The sequence below is a fragment of the Lepidochelys olivacea genome, assembly GCF_965140295.1.
Source record: "Lepidochelys olivacea isolate rLepOli2 genome assembly, chromosome: 1".
NCBI classification, from domain to species: domain Eukaryota; kingdom Metazoa; phylum Chordata; order Testudines; family Cheloniidae; genus Lepidochelys; species Lepidochelys olivacea.
The window spans coordinates 48467046-48494519 of record NC_140411.1 but is presented as its reverse complement, the minus strand read 5'-3'; positions in this window follow the sequence as shown (position 1 = coordinate 48494519).

The following is a 27474-nucleotide window of genomic DNA, read 5'->3' as shown; positions in this document are numbered from 1 at the left end:
CTTCACAGGACTGGCTCATCCCGTGCACCATTCAAAACAAGCCACCTCATCCTTTGTTGTTGTTCTTAATTTCTCCCTTCCTCCTCTCTCCCCCCACACCCATTAGCAGTCCCTGCATCATATCATAGATATATTTAACCTAGACTATGAGATTCTTAGGGCTGTGACTGTCTCCAGTGGCTATGTAAAGCATTATGCAAACAGAGGGGTCTAAATACATGTTGAACCATAGTATTCACTAATAATGGTCAATGGAGCCAGCTCTCAATGCCACTAGCTTTCACAATCCGGTTCCTGTTCTGTGATTCCTGTTGGTCTTCGGTGATCGCACATGGCCTCACTGACTTTCTCTGGCCTAGCACTGGGCCTTCGCTCAGCTATTCATGTAGCCTTCAGCTCAACTACGCCGTCAACAGTTCATATGCTGGAGAATGAATCTTTCTAAGGGTATGTCTACACTACGAAATTAGATCGATTTTATAGAAGTCGATTTTTAGACATTGATTTTATACAGTCGATTGTGTATGTTCCCACTAAGCGCATTAAGTCGGCGGAGTGTGTCCTCAATACTGTGGCTAGCATCAACTTACAGAGCGGTGCACTTTGGGTAGCTATCCCACAGTTCCTGCAGTCTCCGCTGCCCATTGGAATTCTGGGTTAAGCTCCCAATGCCTGATGGGGCAAAAACATTGTCGCGGGTGGTTTTGGGTACATGTCATCAGTCGCCCCTCCCTCTCTCCGTGAAAGCAATGGCAGACAATCGTTTCGCACCTTTTTTCCTGGGTTACCCATGCAGACGCCATACCACAGCAAGCATGGAGCCCGCTCAGCTCACCGCTGCTGTTGTGAGCATTGTAAACACCTCGCGCTTTATCCTGGAGTATGTACAGAACCGGGCTAAGAAATGCCAACACAAGGACGACTGTGAGGAGGACATGGACACAGACGTTCCTGAAAGCATGGGCTGTGGCAATTGGGACATCGTGGTGGCAATGGGGCTGGTTGATACAGTGGAATGCCGATTCTGGGCCCGGCAAACAAGCACAGACTGGTGGGACCACACAGTGTTGCAGGTATGGGATGATTCACAGTGTCTGCAAAACTTTCGCATGCGTAAGGCCACTTTCCTGGAACTTTGTGAGTTGCTTTCCCCCGCTCTGAAGCACAGGAATACCAAGATGAGAGGTGCCCTGACAGTTGAGAAGCGAGTGGCGATAGCCCTGTGGAAGCTTGCAATGCCTGACTGCTACTGGTCAGTTGGGAATCAATTTGGAGTGGGCAAGTCTACTGTGGGGACTGCTGTGATCCAAGTAGCCAATGCAATCACTGATGTTCTGCTATCAAGGGTAGTGACTCTCGGAAATGTGCAGGTCATACTGGATGCTTTGCTGCAATGGGGTTCCCTAACTGTGGTGCAGTGATAGACGGAATGCATATCCCTATCTTGGCACTGGACCACCTTGCTAACCAGTACGTAAACCACAAGGGGTACTTCTCAATAGTGCTGTAAGCACTGGTGGATCACAAGGGACGTTTCACCAACATCAGTGTGGGATGGCCAGGAAAGGTGCATGACGCTCGCCTCTTTAGGAACTCCGAGCTGTTTGAGCAGTTGCAAGAAGGGACTTAATTCCCAGACCAGAAAATTATCATTGGGGATGTTGAAATGCCAATAGTTATCCTTGGGGACCCAGCCTACCCCTTGCTCCCATGGCTCATGAAGCCATACACAGGCAGCCTGGACAGTAGTAAGGAGAAGTTCAACTGTAGGCTGAGCAAGTGCAGAATGGTGGTAGAATGTGCCTTTGGATGTTTAAAAGCGCGCTGGCACTGTTTGCTGACTAGGTTAGACCTCAGTGCAACCAACATTCCCATTGTTATTACTGCTTGCTGTGTGCTCCATAATATCTGGGAGAGTAAGGGGGAAACCTTTATGGCAGGGTGGGAGGTTGAGGCAAATCACCTGGTGACCGATTTTGAGCAGCAAGACGCCAGGGCGATTAGAAGAGCACAGCAAGGCGCTCTGCACATCAGAGAGGCTTTGAAAACCAGTTTCATGACTGGCCAGGCTACGGTGTGACAGTTGGGTGTGTTTCTCCTTCCTGCAAACCCGCCCCCTTTGTTGATTTTAATTCCCTGCAAGCCAACCACCCTCCCCCCTTTGATCACAACTGGCAAAGGAAATAAAGTAACTATTGTTTTGAAACCGTGCATTCTTTCTTTATTAATTAAAAAAAAAGTGAGATAACTGACAAAGTAGCCCAGATGGGGTGGGGTGTGGGAGGAGGGAAGGACAAGACCACATTGTTTATTGGAGCCACACTACAAATCAAAACTGTTTGACAGTCTTCTGTTGTTTTGGTATCCTCTGAAGTAGAGTGGCTGGGTGCCCGGAGCCTCCCTCCGCCCCACGTTCTTGGGTGTCTGGGTGAGGAGGATATGGAACTTGGGGAGGAGGGCAGGCGGTTATACAAAGGATGCAGTGGGGGTCTGTGCTCTTGTTGTCTTTCCTGCAGCTCTAACAGACACTTCATCATATCTGTTTGCTCTCCCATTACCTCAGCATCACCTCCTGCCGCTGCTCTTTGCGCTCACTTAATGCTTTCCTGGCCTCTGCCACTGAATGCCTCCATGCATTAAGCTGTGCCCTATCAGTGTGGGAGGACTGCATGAGCTCGGAAAACATGTCATCGCAAATGCGTTTTTTCGCCTTCGAATCTGCGATAACCTCAAGGATGGAGATGATAGGGGAAGCATAGAAACATTTGGGTGATAAATGGGGAGAGTAAAATTTAAGATGATACATTTCTGAGAACATAAGGGAGACTCTTTCACAGTGAATCAAGCAATTCACAGAAGACAGCACATGTGCTTTAGGTACAAGGTTGCATTTTGCCTTTTATATTGAGCACCTGCCGATATGGTGTCACATCACAAACGGCTGGGCAACAGAATTCGGTTTCCAGGCAGCCATGGTAAGCCTTTTGGTATGCGGGGTTGGCTTCCTAACATGTGGGAATGGTTTCAAACTGCAATGCCATCCTTTCCCATAGCAAGCAATGCTGGCTGGGTTTCACATTTCAAAGGAGGGGCTGCAGTTTTCAGGCGGATGTGCAGCACACATCTCCCCCAACCCCACCGCATAGCTATTCTCTGGGATGATCCCTTCAACCATCCCCCCGCTGCATGGCTATTCTCCAGGATGATCCCTTTCAGCCAAGCACAAACAACCCAGCATGAATGAGGGCCTTTTATTGTTCCCTTAAAAAATTCCCCTATTTCAACCAGGTGACCATGAATGATATCACTCTCCTGAGACTAACACAGAAAGATATAGACCGAATGTTGCTTGAATGCAACCAAAACCCAGGACCACTTGCTGCCATGCTTTGTGCTGCAGTGATTCCAGACAACTTACTATTGGATTGGTGTGGTAAAGTGTCCTTCCGTGGAGGATGAAATAAGGCAGCCCTCCCTAGAAACCTTCTGCAAAAGGTTTCAGAGTTCACCCAGGAGAGCTTCATGGAGATGTCCCTGGAGGATTGCCACTCCATCCCCAGACACGTTAACAGACGTTTCCAGTACTGGCCGTAAATTCATCCCAAGTCTTCAGGGCAAATCAAACATTGAACACTATTGCTTTTAAACCCTGTACTGTAGTTATAAATGTGCACTCACCAGAGCTGCCTTCTCCAGCTTCAGGGTCAGGGATCCCGCCTTGGGAGGGTATTGGCTCCAGGGTGATGAAAAGGTCCTGGCTGATGGGGAGGATGGATTTACCACTTGCCTTCTGCGCATTCTCCTTCCTCCTCCTCCTCCTCCTCTTCCTCATCCACAAAATCCTCCTCCCTGTTCCATGAGGCTCCCCCATTGCAGGTGTCCACAGACAGTGGTGGGGTAGTGGTAGGGTCCCCCACTAGAATGCCATACAGCTGATCATAGAAGCGGCATGCATGGGGCTCTGACCTGGAGTGACTGTTTGCCTCCTTTGTCTTTTGGTCGGCTTGCCTGAGCTTCTTAACTTTCATGTGTGTCCCTGTTGTAGCCTCTTTCCACAACGCCCTGTGTGATTTTGGCATATATTTTAGCAGTTCTTGGTTTTGATCAGAGTTCGGCCTGCACAGATTCTTCTCCCCATACAGCAATCAGATCCAGTGTCTCCTTTTCGGTCCATGCTGGAGCTCGTTTGCAATTCTGGGGGGACTGCATGGTCACCTGTGCTGCTGAGCTCGCCATGCTGACCAAACAGGAAATGAAATTCAAAATTTCCCAGGGCTTTTCCTGCGTACCTGGCTAGTGCATCGGAGTTCAAAGTGCTGCCCAGAGCGGTCACATTGGAACACTCTGGGATAGCTCCCGGAGGCCAATACCATAGAATTGCGTTTGCACTACCCCAAATTCGACCCAGCAAGGTCAATTTTAGTGCTACTCCCCTCACCGGGGAGGAGTACAGAAGTCGATTTTAAGAGCCCTTTAGGTCGATGGAACAGGGTTGGTTGTTTAGATGCATTCATTATAAAAATCAACCTAACGAGGCTAAATTCGACTTAACTCCATAGTGTAGACCAGGGCTAACTTCCCTCCCCTTACATCTTCCTCCCACTTCCATGCTTCAACCATTTTGTACAGTTCAGTGTGCTTGATCCAGTTCCATCACAGGGAATTTTCAGTGACCAGAAAGTAAAATCTAGACAAATGTAAAATCTAGACTTATGTTTTGAAAGCTGGGAGGATTGCTGCAGGTCTCTGTTCTCAGTTATTATTTCTGTGCCTAAGGATCCCAAAGAAGGATTGGGATCCTGTTAAACTAGGTATTATACTAATAGTGGGCACAGAGGCCTTCTGCCCCAGAGAGCCTGCAATCTATGAATTAGGCCAGTGGTTCTCAACTTATTACACATTGTGGGCCACATATGCAGCCCACAATGTGTTTCCTGGGCCTCAGGGGCTGCGTGGCAGGGCAGCAGCAGCCCAGATCACGACCCAGCACCTCTGCCACGTGGGGCCAGCCGACTGCCGCTCTGGACCCCCGCCATGTGGCTGCCCCGGGGCCAGGCAGTTGCCCCGGTCCCCAGAGCTCATGGCAACCCCAGACTCCACCACGCGGGGTAGGCCAGCTGTCCCGATGCCACAGCTCATGGGGACTGGTGGCTGGCTTGGACCCTGTGGGGCCAGCCGGCACCCCTGGATCCCTGCTGCGCGGCTGCCCTGACCCTGGACCCTGGACACAGCTGCCCTGACCCCAGACCCCCACTGGCAGATCCCAGCTCGCGGGCCGGCCTTTACCACACAGCTGAGTTGGGCCGCAGCTGCGTGCTAATTGGGCTGTGGGCTGAGAACTACTAACTTAGGCAATATGCAGTGCATGAATAAAGAGACAAGCAAGGGGGAGAGGAGTAGGAGGACAAGATAAGAGCCAAGACATATCTCAGTAGCCCCAGTGAGCTAAGTAACCACAGAGAGGTGCAATTTTAGCAATGCTTGGCTCAAAATCAGAGAATTGTCTTTTTCCAGGTTTCAGCTACTGTACAGGGAAGGTCTCAAAATCCTGTTCTCCTTGGTCTGGTCTGGGCTAAGTACCACAGAAAATCTGTTGTTTTTTAATTATTTTTTGTTCATTGAATGTGGATAGTGACTATTTGGTATTCCAACAAATATAAAAAAGACCAAACACCACCCCCCCAAACCAACAACCCCACAAAACCCTGCAGCTGGAGACCATTAAAGTGGCAAAGTCAAACAGTCAAAAATTAGGAACTGCCAGAATTAAGGTTGCCTGTGCAGCCTTCATTTGGTCTACTTGCTTCAATGCATTATGATACAGTTTTTAATTGTGTGATCATATCACATCCACAGGACCCCTGCCTTATTCAGTGAATGAGAAGTAATTCAGTATTTCCTTTTATCCTCCACCTTCAATGTGTGCCTCCAGGCCTTACTGAATGCATAGCAGCCAGCCCCTGAGCTGAGTACATAATTATTAATTTGTTTATGGGCATTCCTGTGGTGTTTGCCCCATAATAACTGAGTGCTTTACAAATGCTAATGAATTTGATTGTCTTCATAAACTTCCTGTAAGAATAGGTGATATTATTATCCCCCTCTTATGGATGGGGAATTGAGGCACAGTGACCACTAATTTGAGGTGCCCAATTTGAGACACATGAGGCCTGATTTTTTTGAGTGTTTTGGTATGACATAGCTCTTTATCTGTTCAAAGCCCAGCGCCCATTGACTTCAGTTCAGTTGCGAGGGCCGGGCTCCCAGAAAATGAGGTACACATAATTAGCATGAACATTTTGAATTGTGACTTGCCCAGCATTACATAGGGACTCTGTCGTTGCTGGCAAGGATGGAATCCAGTTCTCTAGGACAGCATTCAACTGCCTTACCTATGAGAGGATCCTTTCTCCTCTTTCTATCGATCAGGGGTGAAAGTAAGTTAGAGGACTTACCGGTACGTCGGAGTCCTGAGCAGAGGGGGTGGCCTCAACCGGAAGAGGCGTGGCCTCAACCGGAAGAGGCAGAGCCTTAAATCCCCGGGCCCTTTACATCTTGATTTAAAGAGCCAGGGCTCCAGCTGCGGTAGTGGCGGCTGGGAGCCCGGGGCCCTTTAAATCACCCCTGAGCTACCAGCTGCAGAGGCAGTTGGGAGCCCCGGGGCTCGGGGGCAATTTAAAGGGCCCAGGCTCCAGCTGCTGCTACCGCAGTGGAGCCCCGGGCCCTTTAAATCACTGAGGAGCCCTGGGGGCTCCCAGCTGCCACCGCTACCCTGGGGTTCTGGGCTCTGGCAGAGCTTTAAAGGGCATGGGGCTCCGCTGTGGTAGCAGCTGCCGGAGCCCCGAGCCCTTTAAATTCCCACCGGAGCCCTGCTGCCCGAGCCCTGGGGTAGCGGTGGCCGGGCTCCATTGGGGATTTAAAGGGCCCCGGGGCTCCAGCCGCCGCTACCGCCCCGGCCCTTTAAATGCCCACCGGAGCCCCACCACCGCTACCCCAGGGCTTTGGCAGCAGGGCTCCGGCGGGGATTTAAAGGGCCGGGGCTGTAGCGGTGGCTGGAGCTCCAGGGCTCTTTAAATCCCCGCCAGAGCCCCCCACCCCTACCCCAGGGCTCGGGCAGCAGGGCTCAGGTTGGGATTTAAAGGGCTTGGGGCTCCAGCCACCACTACTGCCCCGGCCCTATAAATCCCCTCCGGAGCCCTGCCGCCGCTACCCCAGGGCTTCGGCAGCAGGGCTCAGGCGGGGATTTAAAGGGCCCCAGGAGGGTAGCGGGGGCTGGAGCTCCAGGGCCCTTTAAATCCCCGCAAAAGCCCCACCGCCGCTGCTACCCCAGGGCTCGGGCAGCAGGACTCAGGCCGGAATTTAAAGGGCCCCGGGGGGCTGGGGGGGAAGCAGTGGCTGGAGCTCTAGGGCCCTTTAAATCCCTGCCGCAGCCCCGCTGCCGATACCCCAGGGCTTTAAATTGCCCTCTCAGAAAGCCGGTCCTGGTACAGTGCACCAGCTCTTACAGGTACGCCGTACCGGGGCGTACCGGCTTACTCTCACCTCTGCTATCGATCCCCTGCTTCATTCACTGAACACCTTCCAAATTCTACAGGCATCTTACAGCCAACAGCCTCCTCCTTCACTACACAACTCTAATTTGTCCCCAGAGCATGGTCCATTCTGTGCACTGAATGAGGCATGGGTCCTGTCTCAAACTAATGTGTGATCATGTAATTAAAGACTGTATCATAATGCGTATGCACAAGATGTCCGAATTAAGACTGTGTACATATATGTAGGCTAGATGTTATGATTACAGATGGAGAGAGAATCCATCATACAACACTCTAGGACAAGCATTCTGAAAGATGAAGTTAACAGTTTACAGAGACTGGGAGTGGCTGGATCATTACACATATTGAATCTATTTCCCTATGTTAAGTATCCTCACACCTTCTTGTCAACTGTCTAAATGGGCCATCTTGATTATCACTACAAAAGTTTTTTTCTCCTGCTGATAATAGCTCATCTTAACTAATTAGCCTCTCACAGTTTGTATGGCAACTTCCACCTTCTCTTTATGCATATATATATATATATATCTTCTTACTATATATTCATTTCTATGCATCCGATGAAGTGGGCTGTAGCCCACGAAAGCTTATGCTCTCATAAATTTGTTAGTCTCTAAGGTGCCACAAGTACTCCTGTTCTTTTTGCGGATACAGACTAACACTGCTGCTACTCTGAAACCTACAGAGCAGTGGTTATTTTTAGTTCTTGTTTATATAGCATCATTTAAATCCAGTTTAACATCAAATCTTATATCATGGCTGGGCCCTTTCATGTGGGAACGCAACACTTAGATGAAATCTTTGAGGTAGAATGTATTATCAAAACTTTGCTAGTATGGAAAATAGAATCCAGATGAATCAGCAGCATGTGACTTGGGATGCTGAGTGTCAACAGACAGTCCAAAGTAAGGGTGAATAAGCTGATGGGGTGAACAGCTGCCTTCATCCCAGACTGGCTCGTGTCTTCAGCACTTCCAGAGCTGTGATTTCATGACACACGTTAGTAATTAAACAATTTAGTAAGAGAATTACATACTACATAATTATACCTTCCACTCTAGTGGCAGGAGTCCCCATGCACAACAACTTAGTCATGGTGACATCACAGCTACAAGAAGCAGGAAGGTGGGACATCCAGTTTTATTATAAGGGCCGAATACTGACGTCCTTACTCAGGCAAAACTCCCACTGTAAGTCTAGGAGTGAGGAAGGATTCAGGAATCAGCCCTAAATGTTCATAAGACTGAGGTGTAACAACATGTCCTAAATGTACTGTCCATTGTTCTCATGATAAAGTGATTCATACTTTTGCCTCCTTAAAACTTTGTTTTGACTAGCCAAATTAGGTTGTGTGTAAGCAAAGCTTTCTAAGGTCTGCATGTGTGTGGTGGGTGGAAGTGAGACCCATTACGGAGAGCTATCTGAGCTGAATATCAGCCCTTACTCATAAACATGAATGTCAAATGGAAAAGTTTGGGTCTCATTTGGGAGCCTGCACATGCATGAGTGGGAGGTCAGATGAGAGGATTTGAGCCAATCAGGGGCTAGATGTAGACTCCCAGTCATGTGACCTATGGGAATCAATCACTATGGTGTCACTTCTGCTTATTCCATTCTGAGCAAAGCAGGCTCGAAAATTTTGATGCAAACAGAATTTTTACCAAAAAAGAAGAAGAAATTTGCGGGGGATTCCCCCCAACCCCAGTTTGAGTACTGGCTGAGAGTGGAAGCAGTTTGCTGCTGCTCTTATGCCCATTAGAAGCAGCTGTGATAGCTCACCACAGTCAAATGCTTCTAAAACCCCCCTTTTAAATTTAATAACTGAAACTCCCTGATTTTGCAATCCTGTCTACTGGAGGAAGGGAAAGGGAGGGGATAAGAGCATGAGGAGTGGGGAGCCAGCAGTTCCCTGGCTCTGCAGCTGTCTACAGTGCTGGTGTTATGGCAATCAGGTAATATTAGCAGGGTTTAGGAAGGAACACAAACTGCAAACAGCAGGACCCAGCAGGGCTCTATTCTCCGGTGCACTCCGCACTGCAGTCAGTATTGTGGCGATTGCTGGCAGCTCAAGCTCCAAGCAAAGCTGTTTGCTGCTGCACAATGTTAGCAGCTGGGGCTGACTTAATTTTGAATTAATACTCCAGGTCCTGACATCGGATGGACTCTCCAGTCAGAGCGGGACTGTGATGATGTTAGTTTAGGGTCTGAGAGAGACCCAATCTGTCGTCGTCTTCTTTTTTAAACATTCATAATTTAAAAAGAACCCTTCCTGCAGTTACACAGCAGCCTGGAGCTGACAGGGACAACTGGCAAACAGCAGCAAGGTCCCTGCATCATCCAGAGCTTGGTGACAGACACAGAGTTCAGCTCCAATCGGCTCCCTGCTGCCAGCCTGGGCTACAGTTTGTTTTTGTAGTGACACATTTGGCGCGTGGGACAGTTTATTAGTCATACTGTAGTTTAGGGTCAGAGAAATTTATGTATTTCCTACAAACTTCAGGCATCTCAGCACAGCAGCAAGCCCAGTGACAAACAACACAGGTCCACTTAAAGTAGGCTCAGGACTCCTCCAGTCTCTGTGGCTTGTAGCTATGTAGTGATGGGAGCTACAGCTTGTAGTCATGGGAGCTACAGCTATTACTGCTTCTGCTTGCCTGGGGCTACAGTCTGAGCACTTTCAGAATGGTACACTCTGGGTCAGCAAGGACTATTATTAATCATAGCCTAGCTTAGGTCCCGAGAGACCTATGGCTTCTCTATTTTAAAAGTTGTAGACAACTCTCTGCAGGAGGAGGCACAATGGCAACAAGATGAGATTCCATACTCGGGGCAAGACCCTCAAGTCTCTGCCTTGGATTCCATTGTCAGATGCTGGTGCAAATCCACAGCTCCTCAGCAGAATTCAGTGGAGTTACTCTGGATTTACTCACAGGGCGTGAGATCAGACTGTGGTTCACCAAGTTGTTCTGAGAGCCAGCATGCGGTTATTGCTGCTCTTGGAAGCTGTGTTTTAATTCCTTCCTGTGCAGGCCAGAGGGACTCTCCTAGTTCCTGCACTGGTGAGTCACTTCCTCCCCTGTGTCTTAAGTATAGATGGAAGTTATGTGACTTACCTAAGAACACACAGGGAGGCAGTAGCGGAGCTGGAAAACAAAACCCAAGAATCCCAGTGGCCCGTAGCCCCTTCAATTTCACCCAGAGTGTCACCGCCTTCCTAACGGATGATAAATGTGAGCAACTTGTTTACAGAGAAACACTCCTTTGCACTCAGCTAGCTGTATAAATGCAATTTAAATAAGTATTATTTTAGATGGCAGGTGATTCCTAACAGAATAAAGGGTGGCTGCTTCCTGGCTTTGTTCCTCCCAAGACCTACTTAACAATTAACCAATCCACACAAGGGACTGCTCTTTCCCTGTAAACATAAATATACACCATTGTTTAAAAGGTGCAACCAATTGTTGACTACATTTCTGGTTTGTTATTTAGAACTAACCACGCTTAGCACAAAGGAAAAACAGTACCATACAAAAAGGAGATACACATACCCTCCTTCCCAGAGGGAAATCTTATCTTGCAGATGAAATTCAATAAAGACAAGTGCAAAGCACTACACTTAGGAAGGGAAAATCAAATGCACAACTACAAAGTGGGGAATACTTGCTTAGATGGTAACATTGCTGCAAAGGATCGGAGGGTTATAGTGGATCGGAAACGGAATATGAGTCAACACTGTGATGCAGCTGCGAAAAAGGCTAATATCATTCTGGGGTATATTAACATGAGTGTCAGATGTAAGACATGGGAAGTAATTGTCCTGCTCCTCTTGGGACTGGTGAGGTCTCAGCTGGATTATTGTGTCCAGTGCTGCACACCATACTATAGGAAAGAGGTGAACAAATTGGAGAGTGTCCAGAGGAGGGCAACCAAAATGATAAAAGGGTTAGAAAACCTGATCTATGAGGGAAGGTTAAACAAACTGGCATGTTTAGTCTTGAGAAAAGAAGATAGTGGAAGGGGACCTGATCAGAGTCTTCAAATATGTTCAGGGCTGTTATAAAGAGGATGGGTTTCAGAGTAACAGCCGTGTTAGTCTGTATTCGCAAAAAGAAAAGGAGTACTTGTGGCACCTTAGAGACTAACCAATTTATTTGAGCATGAGCTTTCGTGAGCTACAGCTCACTTCATCGGATGCATGCCGTGGAAACTGCAGCAGACTTTATATACACACAGAGATCATAAAACAATACCTCCTCCCACCCCACTGTCCTGCTGGTAATAGCTTATCTAAAGTGATCATCAGGTTGGGCCATTTCCAGCACAAATCCAGGTTTTCTCACCCTCCACCCCCCCCCACAAATTCACTCTCCTGCTGGTGATAGCCCATCCAAAGTGACAACTCTTTACACAATGTGCATGATAATCAAGTTGGGCCATTTCCTGCACAAATCCAGGTTCTCTCACCCCCTCACCCCCCTCCCAAAAACCACACACACAAACTCACTCTCCTGCTGGTAATAGCTCATCCAAAGTGACCACTCTCCCTACAATGTGCATGATAATCAAGGTGGGCCATTTCCAGCACAGATCCAGGTTTTCTCACACCACCCCCACCCCCATACACACACAAACTCACTCTCCTGCTGGTAATAGCTCATCCAAACTGACCACTCTCCAAGTTTAAATCCAAGTTAAACCAGAACATCTGGGGGGGCGGGGTAGGAAAAAACAAGGGGAAATAGGTTACCTTGCATAATGACTTAGCCACTCCCAGTCTCTATTTAAGCCTAAATTAATAGTATCCAATTTGCAAATGAATTCCAATTCAGCAGTTTCTCGCTGGAGTCTAGATTTGAAGTTTTTTTGTTTTAAGATAGCGACCTTCATGTCTGTGATTGCGTGACCAGAGAGATTGAAGTGTTCTCCGACTGGTTTATGAATGTTATAATTCTTGACATCTGATTTGTGTCCATTTATTCTTTTACGTAGAGACTGTCCAGTTTGACCAATGTACATGGCAGAGGGGCATTGCTGGCACATGATGGCATATATCACATTGGTGGATGTGCAGGTGAACGAGCCTCTGATAGTGTGGCTGATGTTATTAGGCCCTGTGATGGTGTCCCCTGAATAGATATGTGGGCACAATTGGCAGCGGGCTTTGTTGCAAGGATAAGTTCCTGGGTTAGTGGTTCTGTTGTGTGGTATGTGGTTGTTGGTGAGTATTTGCTTCAGGTTGCGGGGCTGTCTGTAGGCAAGGACTGGCCTGTCTCCCAAGATTTGTGAGAGTGTTGGGTCATCCTTTAGGATAGGTTGTAGATCCTTAATAATGCGTTGGAGGGGTTTTAGTTGGGGGCTGAAGGTGACGGCTAGTGGCGTTCTGTTATTTTCTTTGTTAGGCCTGTCCTGTAGTAGGTAACTTCTGGGAACTCTTCTGGCTCTATCAATCTGTTTCTTTACTTCTGCAGGTGGGTATTGTAGTTGTAAAAAAGCTTGACAGAGATCTTGTAGGTTAGTATTTTGTAGTTTTTTGTAAATTTTGTAGTTTGGATGAGCTATTACCAGCAGGAGAGTGAGTTTGTGTGTGTATGGGGGTGGGGGGGGGTGTGTGAGAAAACCTGGATCTGTGCTGGAAATGGCCTACCTTGATTATCATGCACATTGTAGGGAGAGTGGTCACTTTGGATGTGCTATTACCAGCAGGAGAGTGAGTTTGTGTGTGTGGTTTTTGGGAGGGGGGTGAGGGGGTGAGAGAACCTGGATTTGTGCAGGAAATGGCCCAACTTGATTATCATGCACATTGTGTAAAGAGTTGTCACTTTGGATGGGCTATCACCAGCAGGAGAGTGAATTTGTGGGGGGGGGGTGGAGGGTGAGAAAACCTGGATTTGTGCTGGAAATGGCCCAACCTGATGATCACTTTAGATAAGCTATTACCAGCAGGACAGTGGGGTGGGAGGAGGTATTGTTTTATGATCTCTGTGTGTATATAAAGTCTGCTGCAGTTTCCACGGTACGCATCCGATGAAGTGAGCTGTAGCTCACGAAAGCTCATGCTCAAATAAATTGGTTAGTCTCTAAGGTGCCACAAGTACTCCTTTTCTTTTTGCATAAAGAGGGTGATGATCAATTGTTCTCCATGTCCATGGAAGGTAGGACAAGAAATAATTGGCTAAATCTGCAGAAAGGGAGATTTAAGTAAGATATTAGGGAAATCTTTCTAACTACAAAGGTAGTTAAGCTCTGCAGTAGGCTTCCAAGGGAGGTTGTGGAATCCCCATCATTGGAGAACTGGTTAGAAAAACACCTCAGAGATGGTCTAGGTTGACTGGGTCCTGCTTCAGCACAGGGGCCTGGACTCAATGATTTCTGGAGGTCCCTGCCAGCCTTACATTTCTATAATGCTATGATTCTATGCTCACCTTACACAAAAGATGTGCTACAAAGATATGCCCTCAAACCATCTTCTATTTACAGTAACTCCTCACTTAACGTTGTAGCTATGTTCCTGAAAAATGCAACTTTAAGTGAAATGACGTTAAACGAATCCAATTTTCCAATAAGATTTAATGTAAATGCGGGGGGTTAGGTTCCAAGGAAATTTGGGGGGAGGGACAGACAAAAGGCATTATATACTGTACAGTACTGTACTGTGGTTGGGAGGTGCCCCTGGCTTACCCCACACAGGCACAGCCCGCTGCAGATAATGAGGCAGGCAAGGAGGCTAGGAAGCACCTTGCTCAGCAGCAGCGGCAGCTTCCCCCCAGAAGAACAGGTACCGACTTTGCCAGGGGATGCTCCAGGCCTGCCTCTTTCTGTCCCCGCTCCACTCCAGGCCCACCTCTTCCCACCCCCACTCCACCTCCTCCTTGGAGCACGCCGCATCCCCGCTCCTTCCCCTTCCTCCCAGTACCTTCCTGCCACCAAACAGCTGTTTGGTGGCGCTTAGGACTTTCTGGGAGGGAGGGGGAGGAGCAGAGACATGGCGCTTCCCCGCTTCCCCGCTCCTCCCCCTCCCTCCCAGAAAGTCCTAAGCACCGCCAAACAGCTGTTTGGTGGCGGGGGAAGCACTGTGAGGGAGGGGGAGGAGGCGGAGAAGAGGAACTTGTGCAATGTTCCCTTGTAAAGTCGCTGCTCTTCCCAGAATCCTACAAGCAGTGGACAGAGCAGGTAGCCAAACGACATTATAAGGGAGCATTGCACAACTTAAATGAGCATGTTCCCTAATGGAGCAGCGACGTAACTTTGAAACAACGTTAAGAGGGAGGACGTTAAGTGAGGAGTTACTGTATACTGTAGTTGTTTGCAAGCGCAAAGCCCCTATATGCCACTCAAAGTTTAAGTTTAACACACTAGTTTGTACCAACCTTGTCCTTGGTACCTCCCGATACTTTCCTATATCTCGTTTGGAATTTACTTTCAAGGCTTGATGAGCCATGACAGTGATTCGCTCGCGGTGTTTGGTACAAAGTATTCATGCAGCTTTGCTTTGACAAATGTCTTTTTTCTGATGCCAAAGCTGGTTTCAGCTTTGCAAAGTGCTGTGGGATGCTTGACATGGGTGGACAGAATTGTGGGAAGAGCATAATACATTTAGTGAACATAACTTCCCAACACCATATATATATATAATGTACATTTATACCATGGACATAATGCCTACTAATGTAGTGAATGCTACACTTAGCATACATGTAATGGATAATACCACCTACAGACAGCATCTGAAGAATCTCCCCTTCTTCCAGCAAAAGGCATCTAATAATATCTCCTAGCAACCTCTCCAATCCGCCTCCCTCTCTAAGGATGGGTATATCTATGGTGCCGTCGGAGGTGTGATTGCAGCTTGCGTAGACATACCTGAGCTAGCTTTAATCTAGCTGGTGTGGGTACAAATATCAGTGACTTAACCACAGACTAGCCACACAAGGAAGCTGCCAGGGTCCTGGATGGACTTGTACAGCCCACGTTGAAACCTTTGTGGCTGCAGTTTCACTGCTCTTGGTACCCGTGTTGGCTAGTTTAAAGCTAGCTCCACACATGCTGCAACTTCGCCTCTGATTGCAGCTTAGACAAACCCAAGAGGAAGGATGTGCTTTGCAGGATGTCCCAAAGGTTCATGGCGCCAGGCCCTAGAAGATCAAGGTGGATTTTGTATCCCAGAGTCGAGGCTCCTTCACCAAGGACATTCTGCCAGCAGCCCCCTCTCTTTGAGAGAGAGCTCTGGATTGAGCGTTTTTGCTGATCACAAGATTGGCAGCTTGGCATGGGGATGGGGGAGGGGGAGGCAGTCTCTGGGTAGGCAGGTCCCACAGCATTCAAAGGTCAAAATCAGCACTTCAGTCTACACCTGGAAACCAACAAGCAGAGGCTAAGCTGGTGTTACTGGGACGCCATCCGTGTGCGGGGGTCAGCCTGCTTGGCTCTGGGGTGATACTTTGTTCCAAAAAGTCCTAGAGACTATCAAAGGCCAGGTATTCCAGAAACTGATTTGTGATATTCCGGTGTAGGAATGCTGTTCATACAAATCTTTCTTGCCATGGTTACTGTCGTTCTGGGAGTGGAGTTCTGTTTTTCTTACAGCTGTAGTCAAATGTAAAGCTACATTCTTCATTCTTTAAATAGCAGGGGCCCAATTTTCATTTATGCTATTTATTTACACCCCTTTATTCTGCCACTGACTGAACTGGCAGTGTGTTACATGGTGACCTTATCCCTGCAGAACAGTGGTCTCCAACCTTTTTACGCCCAAGATCACTTTTTGAATTTAAGGGCAACTCAGGGTCAACCCTGCCCCTTCCCCAAGGCCCCGCCCCTTCCCCAAAGCTGCTCCCCACTTACTCCATCACCCCCTCTCTCCGTCACTCACTCTCCCCCACCCTCACTCACTTTCACTGGGCTGGGGTTCGGGAGGGGGTGCGGGCTCTGGGCTGGGGCCGAGAGGTTTGTAGTATGGGAGAGGGCTCTGGGCTGAGCCTGGGACAGGGGGTTGGAGTGCAGGAGGAGGTGAGGGGTGCAAGCTCTGGGAAGAAGTTTGGGTGCAGGAGTGGGCTCCGGGCTGGGGCAGAGGGTTGGGGTGCAGGAGAGGGTACAAGATGCTGGCTCTGGGAGGGGGGTCAGGGCTGGGACGGGGGCTGGGGTGTAGGAGGGGGTTTGGGGTGCTGGCTCTTGGGGGGGTCAGAACTGGGGTTTGGGGTGCAGGAGGGGGTTTGGGGTGCTGGCTCAAGGCTGGGGGTTGGGCTGCAGCCTCCTGCTGGGCAGCACTTACCTCTGGCAGCTCCTTGTCAGTGGTGCAGTGTGGCTCCTGCTAAGGCAGGCTCCCTGCCTACCCCAGCCCCACGCCTTGGGGCCACACTGGCTGCTTCCGGGAGCTTCCGGGCAGGCAGGGAGCCTGTCTTAGCAGCAGCCTTGCTGTGCCACCAGAGATGGCGATCGGCCAGTTGGTGACCACTGCTTTATAAGCATGTTTAATACATTAGAAATAGCATTAAAATTAATTTCTGCTGCCACTAGAGGTCAGACAACATACCATCTGCATGAAGACAGCAGAACAATGCACTGTATTTCTAGATACACCAAGCAGGAGAAATATGTTGTAAGTTTTACATAAAAAGGTATTTCAGACCATGGCACCTTCTGTATCTACTTGTCCTCTCTTGGCTTTTGTGACTCTGTCCTCTCCTGGTTCTCTTCCTACCTCTTTATGCAGTCCTTCAGTGTGTCCTTTGGAGGATCCTCCTCATCCACCCTCCAACCTTCTGTGGGGGTTCCACAGGGCTTTGGTTTTGATGCCCTTCTCTTCTTTCTCTACACCTTATCACGAGGTAATCTCATCCATAGACACAACTTCAGCTACCATCTTTATGCTGACCATTCACAGATTTACCTCTCTACTTCAGATCTGTCTTCTTCTTTCCAAACTAAAATCTCAGCCTGCCTTTTGAACATCTCCTCGTGGGATGTCTGGCCATCAACTCAAGCTCATCATGGCTAAAACAGAGCTCCTAATCTTTCTCCTCCCCAAATAATCCTCTTCACTACCTCCTTTCTTGAACAATGAGGACAGCACCATCATCCTGCTTGTCACTCAAGCCCATAACCTGGGCATCATCTTCAACTAGGACCTCCCTCTAGGTCCTTGCTGTATCTAAGGCCAAGGTTTACACTATATTGGTATAACTTATGTCGCTCAGGATGTGATAAATCCATACCTCTGAGTGACTAGTTATACCGACTTAACCCCCTGTGTAGACAGTGCTATGTCGACTGGCGAAGCTGTCCTGTCAACATAGCTACCACCTCTTAGGGAGGTGGATTAACTATGCCAACAGGAGAAACTCTTCACTAAAGCTCTACAGCATCACAGCAGCACTGGTGCAGCTGGGCTGCTGTAGCACTGTACACGAAGACAAGCCCTAAATGTCACTCATTCTTCCTGCATAACATCTCTAAGCCCTGGTCCATACTACGGGGTTAGGTCGAATTTAGCCATGTTAGGTTGATTTTATAATGAATGCGTCTACACAATCAACCCCGTTCCGTCGACCTAAAGGGCTCTTAAAATAGACTTCTGTACTCCTCCCTAGTGAGGGGAGTAGGGCTAAAATCGACCTTGCTGGGTCAAATTTGGGGTAGTGCAGACCTAATTCTATGGTATTGGCCTCCAGGAGCTATCCCAGAGTGCTCCAATGTGACCACTCTGGGCAGCACTTTGAACTCCGATGTACCAGCCAGGTATGCAGGAAAAGCCCCGGGAAATTTTGAATTTAATTTCCTGTATGGTCATGGCGTGGCCAACTCAGCAGCACAGGTGACCATGCAGTCCCCCCAGAATCGCAAACGAGCTCCAGCATGGACCAAAACGGAGACACTGGATCTGATTGCTGTATGGGGAGAAGAATCTGTGCAGGCTGAACTCTGATCAAAACCAAGAAATGCTAATATATATGCCAAAATCTCACAGAGCATGGTGGAAAGAAGCTACAGTAGGGACACACAGCAGTGCTGCATGAAAGTCAAGGAGCTCAGGCAAGCCTACCAAAAGACAAAGGAGGCAAACGGGCGCTCCGGGTCAGAGCCCCATGCATGCCGCATCTATGATCAGCTGTATGGCATTCTATGGGGGGACCCTACCATTACCCACCACTGTCCATGGACACCTGCAAGGGGGGAGTCTCATGGAACAGGGAGGAGGACTTTGTGGAGGAGAAAGAGAAGGAGGAGGAGGAGGAGGAACGAGAATGCACAGCAGGCAAGCGGTAAATCCATCCTCCCCGGCAGCCAGGACCTTTTCATCACCCTGGAGCCAATACCCTCTCAAGGCGGGATCCCTGACCCTGAAGCTGGAGAAGGCAGCTCTGGTGAGTGCACATTTATAACTACAGTACAGGGTTTAAAAGCAATAGTGTTTAATGTTTGATTTGCCCTGAAGACTTGGGATGAATTTGCAGCCAGTACAGCTACTGGAAAAGTCTGTTAATGTGTCTGGGGATGGAGCGGGAATCCTCCAGGGACATCTCCATGAAGCTCTCCTGGAGGTACTCTGAAAGCCTTTGCAGAAGGTTTCTGGGGAGGGCTGCCTTATTTTGTCCTCCATGGTAGGACACTTTATCACACCAAGCCAGTAGCAAGTAGTCTGGAATCATTGCAGCACAAAACATGGCAGCAAGTGGTCCTGGGTTTTGGATGCATTCAAGCAATATTCGGACTTTATCTTTCTGTGTTAGCCTCAGGAGAGTGATATCATTCATGGTCACCTGGTTGAAATAGGGGAATTTTTGTAAGGGAACAGTAAAAGGACCCCGTTCATGCTGGGTTGTTTTTGCTTGGCTAAAAGGGATCATCCCGGAGAACAGCCATGCAGCGGCGGGAGGGGTAAAGGGATCATCCAGGAGAATAGCCACGCAGTGGGGTGGGGGGAGGTGTGTGCTGCACATCCACCCGAAAACCGCAGCCCCTCCTTTTAAATGTGAAACCCAGCCAGCATTGCTTGCTATGGGAAAGGATGGCGTTGCAGTTTGAAACCATTCCCACGTTAGGAAGCCAACCCCGCATACCAAAAGGCTTACCATGGCTGCCTGGAAACCGAATTCTGTTGCCCAGCCATTTGTGATGTGACACCATACCGGCAGGTGCTCAATATAAAAGGCAAAATGCGACCTTTTACCTAAAGCACATGTGCTGTCTGCTGTGACTTGCTTGATTCACTGTGAAAGAGTCTCCCTTATGTTCTCAGAAATGTATCATCTTAAATTTTACTCTGCCTTTTTATCTCCCCCCAGGTGCAAATGTTTCTGTGCTCCCCCTATCATCTCCGTCCCTGAGGTTATCGCAGATTAGAAGGTGAAAAAAATGCACTCGCAATGACATATTTTCCGCGCTCATGCAGTCCTCCTGCACTGATAGAGCACAGCTTAATGCATGGAGGCATGCAGTGGCAGAGGCCAGGAAAGCATTAAGTGAGCACAAAGAGCAGAGGCAGGAGGAGATGCTGAGGCTAATGGGGGAACAAACAGACATGATGAAGCGTCTGTTGGAGCTGCAGGAAAGACAACAAGAGCACAGACCTCCACTGCATTCATTGTATAACCGCCTGCCCTCCTCCATAAGTTCCATATCCTCCTCACCCAGACGCCCAAGAATGTGGGGCAGACAGAGGCTCTGGGCACCCAGCCACTCCACTCCAGAGGTTGGCCCAAGCAACAGAAGGCTGTCATTCAAACAGTTTTGATTTGTAGTGTGGCTCCAATAAGCAATATGGCCTTGTCCTTCCCTCCTCCCGCACCCCACCCCACCCGGGCTACCTTGTCAGTTATCTCACTTTTTTTTTCAATTAATAAAGAAAGAATGTATGGTTTCAAAACAATAGTTACTTTATTTCCTTTGCCAGCTGTGACCAAAGGGGGGAGGGTGGTTGGCTTACAGGGAATTAAAATCAACAAAGGGGGCAGGTTTGCAGCAAGAAGAAACACACCCAACTGTCACACCGTAGCCTAGCCAGTCATGAAACTGGTTTTCAAAGCCTCTCTGATGCGCAGAGCACCTTGCTGTGCTCTTCTAATCGCCCTGGTGTCTGGCTGCTCAAAATCAGTCACCAGGTGATTTGCCTCAACCTCCCACCCCGCCATAAACATCTCCCCCTTACTCTCCCAGATATTATGGAGCACACAGCAAGTAGCAATAGCAATAGGAATGTTGGTTGTGCTGAGGTCTAACCTAGTCAGCAAACAGTGCCAGCGTGCTTTTAAACATCCAAAGGCACGTTCTACCACCATTCTGTACTTGCTCAGCCTACAGTTGAACTGCTCCTTACTACTGTCCAGGCTGCCTGTGTATGGCTTCATGAGTCATGGCTGCAAGGGGTTGGTTGGGTCCCCAAGGATAACTATTGGCATTTCAACATCCTTCTTGCAACTGCTCGAACAGCCTGGAGTTCCTAAAGATGCAAGCGTCATGCACCTTTCCTGGCCATTCCACGTTGATGTCGGTGAAACGTCCCTTGTGATCCACCAGTGCTTGCAGCACCATTAAGAAGTACCCCTTGTGGTTTACGTACTAGTTAGCAAGGTGGCCAAGATAGGGATATGTGGTCTGTCTATCGGCCCACCATAATTAGGGAACACCATTGCAGCAAAGCCATCCAGTATGACCTGCACATTTCCCAGAGTCACTACCCTTGATAGCAGAACATCAGTGATTGCATTGGCTACTTGGATCACAGCAGTCCCCACAGTAGACTTGCACGCTCCAAATTGATTCCTGACTGACCGGTAGCAGTCAGGCATTGCAAGCTTCCACAGGGCAATCGCCACTCGCTTCTCAACTGTCAGGGCACCTCTCATCTTGGTATTCCTGCGCTTCAGAGCGGGGGAAAGCAACTCACAAAGTTCCAGGAAAGTGGCCTTACACATGCGAAAGTTTCGCAGCCGCTGTGAATCATCCCATACCTGCAACACTATGTGGTCCCACCAGTCTGTGCTTGTTTGCCAGGCCCAGAATCGGCGTTCCACTGTATCAACCAGCCCCACTGCCGCCATGATGTCCCAATTGCCACAGCTCGTGCTTTCAGGAACATATGTGTCCATGTCCTCATCACAATCATCCTCATGCTGGCGTCTCTTAGCCCGGTTCTGCACCTACTCCAGGATAATAAGCGAGGTGTTTAGAATGCTCACAACAGCAGCGGTGAGCTGAGCGGGCTCCATGCTTGCTGTGGTATGGTGTCTGCACGGGTAACCCAGGAAAAAAGGCACGAAATGATTGTCTGCCATTGCTTTCACGGAGGGAGGGAGAGAAAGTGGGAGGGAGGGGCGACTGACGACATGTACCCAAAACCACCCTTGACAATGTTTTTGCCCCATCAGGCATTGGGCGCTTAACCCAAAATTCCAATGGGCAGCAGAGACTGCGGGAACAGTGGGATAGCTACCCACAGTGCACCGCTCCATAAGTCGATGCTAGCCATGGGTATTGAGGACACACTCCACCGACTTAATGCACTTAGTGGGGACATACACAATCGACTGTATAAAATCGATTTCTAAAAATCGACTTCTATCAAACCGACCTAATTTCGTAGTGTAGACATACCCTCAGATACAGCATTTCTTATCCATCTGCTCAGCTAAAACCCTCATCCTGGCTGTTTTCCTCTCACATCTCAGTTACCACAGCATACTTCTCTCTGGCCTTGACAAGTGTGATCTGGCTTTGTTCTGGGTTTGTGCAGTGCCTGGCCCAGGAGCAGGTTTCCTAGGCCCTATGATACTGTAAATAATAATATACAACTGGTGCCAATATTATATTTGTTTAACAGACTGTTACCAAACACCCACCTATGCAGCAGAAAGCATGTGTATTTCTTGAAAGTACAGTTAGGGTGTGGACAAAGTCCCATATGTCAATGACTTTGAGCCCCTCACTCCGTTTCCCATTGCCTCACATTTAATCGTGACTGAAACGTGTAACCGTGTTTGTATTCTCTTCGCACCTTAAGTAACATTTTACCAGAATGTCTTATTTATATATTTAATATAAGAACTCCCTGCTCTAGTATTCCTCTCTTTATAAGAGATGCAGTCCCCATACATTTGTACAGGATGTTGTATTAATAATGATTCATGCTGCAATCCATAGACAAGGAATACTTCCCCGAGACACCTTACAGTACTTAGTATTTCATAGGGTTGTCTATCATTTCCTCCTTCCCAGATTGATTGGAAAGGAAATTACAATATTTAGTTTGGTTGAGTTCAGTTGCAATCCTTTCTATGATCAGCTAGCACTATCAAGGCTGCCCCTCCATCCAACTGCAGTCTCAGAGCTGTGGAAGATATAGGATTGTCCTTTCTGTTTCACTGAGATCCTGGCATGGCGGCTTAGGTTTTTCAATAGAGCTATCTAGTCATTCACTATTCAGTATCAGTAAATTTTTATAAGCAACTTCTAGTGCTAGATGGATTTCTGGAAAATTCAAAGAAGAAAGGTTGACTTGCCAAGATGGCTGGTGTATGAAAGGCATTGTAGTGTATTGCCTGTTCACCTGAGTCATATCTACTATAAATGGAACTATTCCAGAATGACAAGGGAGGGGTGAGAGAGAAAAAAGCTCCTCTTTTAAAGAGCTAATTAAGCAGACCATGCTAACTCAGTGAGGGCTCAGTGCTACACAACCCATTATTTTGTCAGTATTCAGATTGTATCTAGATAACAAGTTGGCCAGAACCTTATCAACAGGGAAAATGGAAAGATAGGGGTTATCGTCTGTTCTTTACAGTGATGTCAGGTAAGGGCTGACCACACCAGAACAGAGGGCTAATCTCACCAGAAACCTGAAGCTGGGAAATAAAAATTCATTTTCTGGAGTTAAGCCTCCAAATCCCGGACAACTTGTACATTAAGGCGGCAGATGGTGAATCTGCTGCCACTATTAAGACATATGGCTCCGCACCGGCTTCCATTTGTCCTGAGTGAACTAAAACTAGGGAGTCTGGCATGCAAGTGAGAGCAGCCAAACCAGTGAAGCCCAAATCTGACTTCCTTTGGGATGTTATGGTTTTGTTAAGTCATTTACTCAGTTGGCAGCTTACCTTGCAGCAGCATGGATTTGGCTGCAAACTGACTGATTCTTGGCCCTAAAATGGGCTGTGAGGGCAGTGAGTGGAGAGATTAATTATGAACAGATGATCAGAAGAATGTAGCCATTTTTCCCCATCAGTGTATTTTGTCATTCACATGCATTCACGGAATAGTTTGCATGAGCATATTTCAGCCCACGGGTTGTTTGCAAACTCCATATTTGTGACAGGTGAGTAGTCACTCATGATAGGGTATTTGTTTCTGCTCCCTGGTTGGATGTCTACAACTTTTTTAAAGAGGTCAATGACAAATGGTGAATGGCAAATAGGTCCCTGTTCTGATTGCCGCTTATGCAGGTTCAAGGTGGTGTATGTGTGCAAAAAACTAGCCTCGATGTTTCACCTATTAGAGCCACTAGGAGAATCTTCAGCAGGGGACGTGCAACTAGTTTCTACTCCCTTTGTGCTCCTGGGCAGTGCAAAGAACTGAGAGTACGTCTACACTGGAGCTGGGCGTACATTAAAAATAGAAATATGGCTACTGCAGCTGGAGCAGTGGGAGGGGCTTGCCATCCATGTACTTAGGGTCTTGGACCTGATTGTACTGGGTGGCAGCGAGCTCGTCCCTCTGCTCATGCCACCCTTGCTACACTTCTATCTTTAGCGTGCCAGCTGGATCGGAGCTAGCATGGGTGTGTCTATTCAAGCTGGAAATGACACCTACATCTCCAGTGTAGGCATACCCTGAGAGTGGGGCAGAAGATCTACCCTATAAGCCCAAGAGAAGGAAACCCCCAAATGTCTGAATTCTGTCTGGGAGGGCTAGAACTCAGTTTGGAACATGAGCTGTTAATTACTGATTGTTCACGTTGCTGGCAGTTCTGGGGGGGGAAATGGCTTGCGGCCAAACGAAATGTTTTGATTTTGTGTAAAGACGTTTGACTTTTTCAGACTTTTTCCTCCCACCCCCCGTCTTTTTTTTTTTTTTTTTTTTGACAGAAACAATTCAGTGGAACTGATACAAATTTTTGAAACATTTTGGTGTTACCAAATTTGCCTTTATTGCCAAAAAAGCTTCTGCCAAAAAATACCATCCACCTCTAATTGCAATCCAGTTTTGCTTTGCCTCCTTAAGGTTTAGCAAGATTCAGAAGTCCTGTGTCCCTTCACATGTTGAGCAATATAATGAAAAATCTGATAGGAGACTCCCCCACAGGCCTGTGAGAACAAATGCAATAAAAGACTAGATTAAATCCCAAAGGTATAGAAGTAAAAGAGGGTGATTCTTGCAAATATATATGGTTGGATTTAAAAATGAACATCCCTCATGTCTCATCCATCTTCATACCCCTTTGGTGTTTTCTCTCCCATGGACATGTAAGCAATTGAGCTCTGCTCAGTTTACAGAGAGCCAGAGCTCAAGGGCCATGTACCTCTTAAGTCTGTCTTAAGAGGGATTTAACTGTTGCATATGACTTGCATTGGCCTTCTGCTACAGCGTGGATTCATGGGAGGCTAACTTTAAACAGAGCAGTAAATGACCAGACTAAACTGTGGCCCCACCTTTCCCTACCAGGCTGTCGATGAAGACACACCAGGATTTTGTGTCTATGGCTAGGCAATGAGAAGGAAAATACAGCCGAGTAAGTGAAATACCCTGACTATATTTTATACAGATGTGACACTGCTTGACTCAGCATAAGAACGGCCATACTGGGTCAGACCAAAGATCCATCTAGCCCAGTATCCTGTCTTCCGACAGTGGCCAATGCCAGGTGTCCCAGAGGGAATGAACAGAACAGGTAATCATCAAGTGATCCATCCCCTGTTGCCCATTCCTGATGGCAGGGACACAGGGTTAGCAGAAACACTCCCACAGTGGACATTAAATAAACCAGGCGAGGATCTGATCATACACTTTGCAACTAGAACTGTGCATGTACAATTGACTAGGGTGATTACAAATGAACTCGGCCAGTGGATCTGACAGCAGCCTCGATTCTCTCTGAATGATTCCTCAGGCAAAGCCTGACTAGCCAGAAAGGATGAAGTGGTCCCATTATTTTTAACGTTGACGGTCATCTTTCTGGTGACAGCGTATCATTTCTCTCTGACATCTTGCGGGCTCTGCTACCGGGCACGGTTATAAACCTTTAGAAGAAAAGTAGTAGGTTTAACGAACGAACTAACAAACGAACTAAACTACGTTTCACTCCCTTTCTCTATCACCTCAGCTATTCAGTAACTCCCTGGCTCCTGGCCTAGTTATCTGGGTGCCAGAGCCTTCTTGGGCCTGGTCTACACTGTGAAAAATGTCATACTCTGAGTGCTGTAGTTAAGTCGACCTAACCCCTGGCGTAGACGCAGCTAGGCCGACGAAAGAATTTTGGAAACCTAGCTACCGACTGCCTCTCGGAGAGGTAGCTTAACTACACTGCTGGAAAGAGCCCTTCCATCAATGTAAGAAGAAGTGTCTACACCACAGCACTATGCTGGGCACTGCTGCTGCGCCATAGCTGGGCTGCTGCAGCGGCTAGACATGCCCTCAGTCTCTTAAACCCCTGTTGTCTTGGGCAATATTTACTCCTGCTGGTATAGGGGAGGGCTGAGGATAAAATGACTCTCGCTCTACATGGCTGTGGAGGCTTACAGGGAACCTGGTCAGGGCTTTGTACAAATCAGATTGTGCTCTTCTCAGGGGAATTAATAATAATGTCAGACCCACGCATACTTGCAAAACACAACTCTCCAGTGCAGCTTAGTTGCTATGGGCAACCGTCGAATGCCAAGCTCTTAGAACACTGCTCCAGCACCCAACACCACAAGGTACCCGGAGGAAACATGCCATGAAAGCCAAGTGGTGATAAGCGGGATCCGCTCCACTGTAGCTGCACTAGAGATAGGAAATTTAAGCCACCCAGGTAGAATTAAAGGAACGCAAAAGTAAACAGTCAGGTTACTATTCTCAAATGCTTGTGAAAGGATATTGAAAGGTATCCAGGTTTTATTTGTATCCAAAAACCGAAATATAGTTTGATTGAAGCCCTCTGGGGATTTGAATGTGGACTTTGCCAGGTCATATACACGCTTGACTTGAAGGCGGTTCCAGATAAAGTTTTTCTCTTTCCTCTTATCTCAGTTGATGTTATCATTTGTTCCTTGTATTTCCCTTAGCCCTGTGACCAAGAGGAATGTGGTGTTGTAAAAACTACCTTAGGGAGAAAACTGCCTTCTTGTTGCTGTTAGCTGCTGGCATGGTATCAATGAGGTGAAAGGTTCAGGATTAAAGGTCCCCGTTGAAGCAGCATTGATCCAATAAAGCATATTTAGTGGATTGCCCATTGATCTCTCTGGGAAATGCTGGTGGAGGACGCATGGTCTTGTGGCTAAGGCACTGAACTTGGGCCTGTGAAATTTGGATTAAATTCCTGAAGTTGCTTAACCTCAACGTGCCAATTCACAGGGTTTGGGGCTCGGTGGTGGGTAATCGGGACCATCATGATCCCTGGCCCAGCCTGAGCGCCTGCCTCTGCCCAGCACTGGCGGCCCCCGGACTCTTCCCTCGTTCGCGGGCAGGGAGTGCCTTTGAGGCGTGCCGGGGTGCCTGGTGGGTGACAGGCAGGGCTGCCAAGTGATCTGGTCGAGGCACTCAGCAGGCTGCTGAGGCAGAGGGTGTCTGTGGGAGCTGTCTGTGGCACCTGCCTGGTCTCTTCTCCTGCTCGCTGGCCCTGGTCCCCACACACACTCTGCGGGGCCCCTCTCCCTGACAGACACATGCAGTGCCTATTGCAGCTGCACAGGTGGGTGTGAAGGAAAAAAGTTTGGGAACCCCTGGTCTAGGA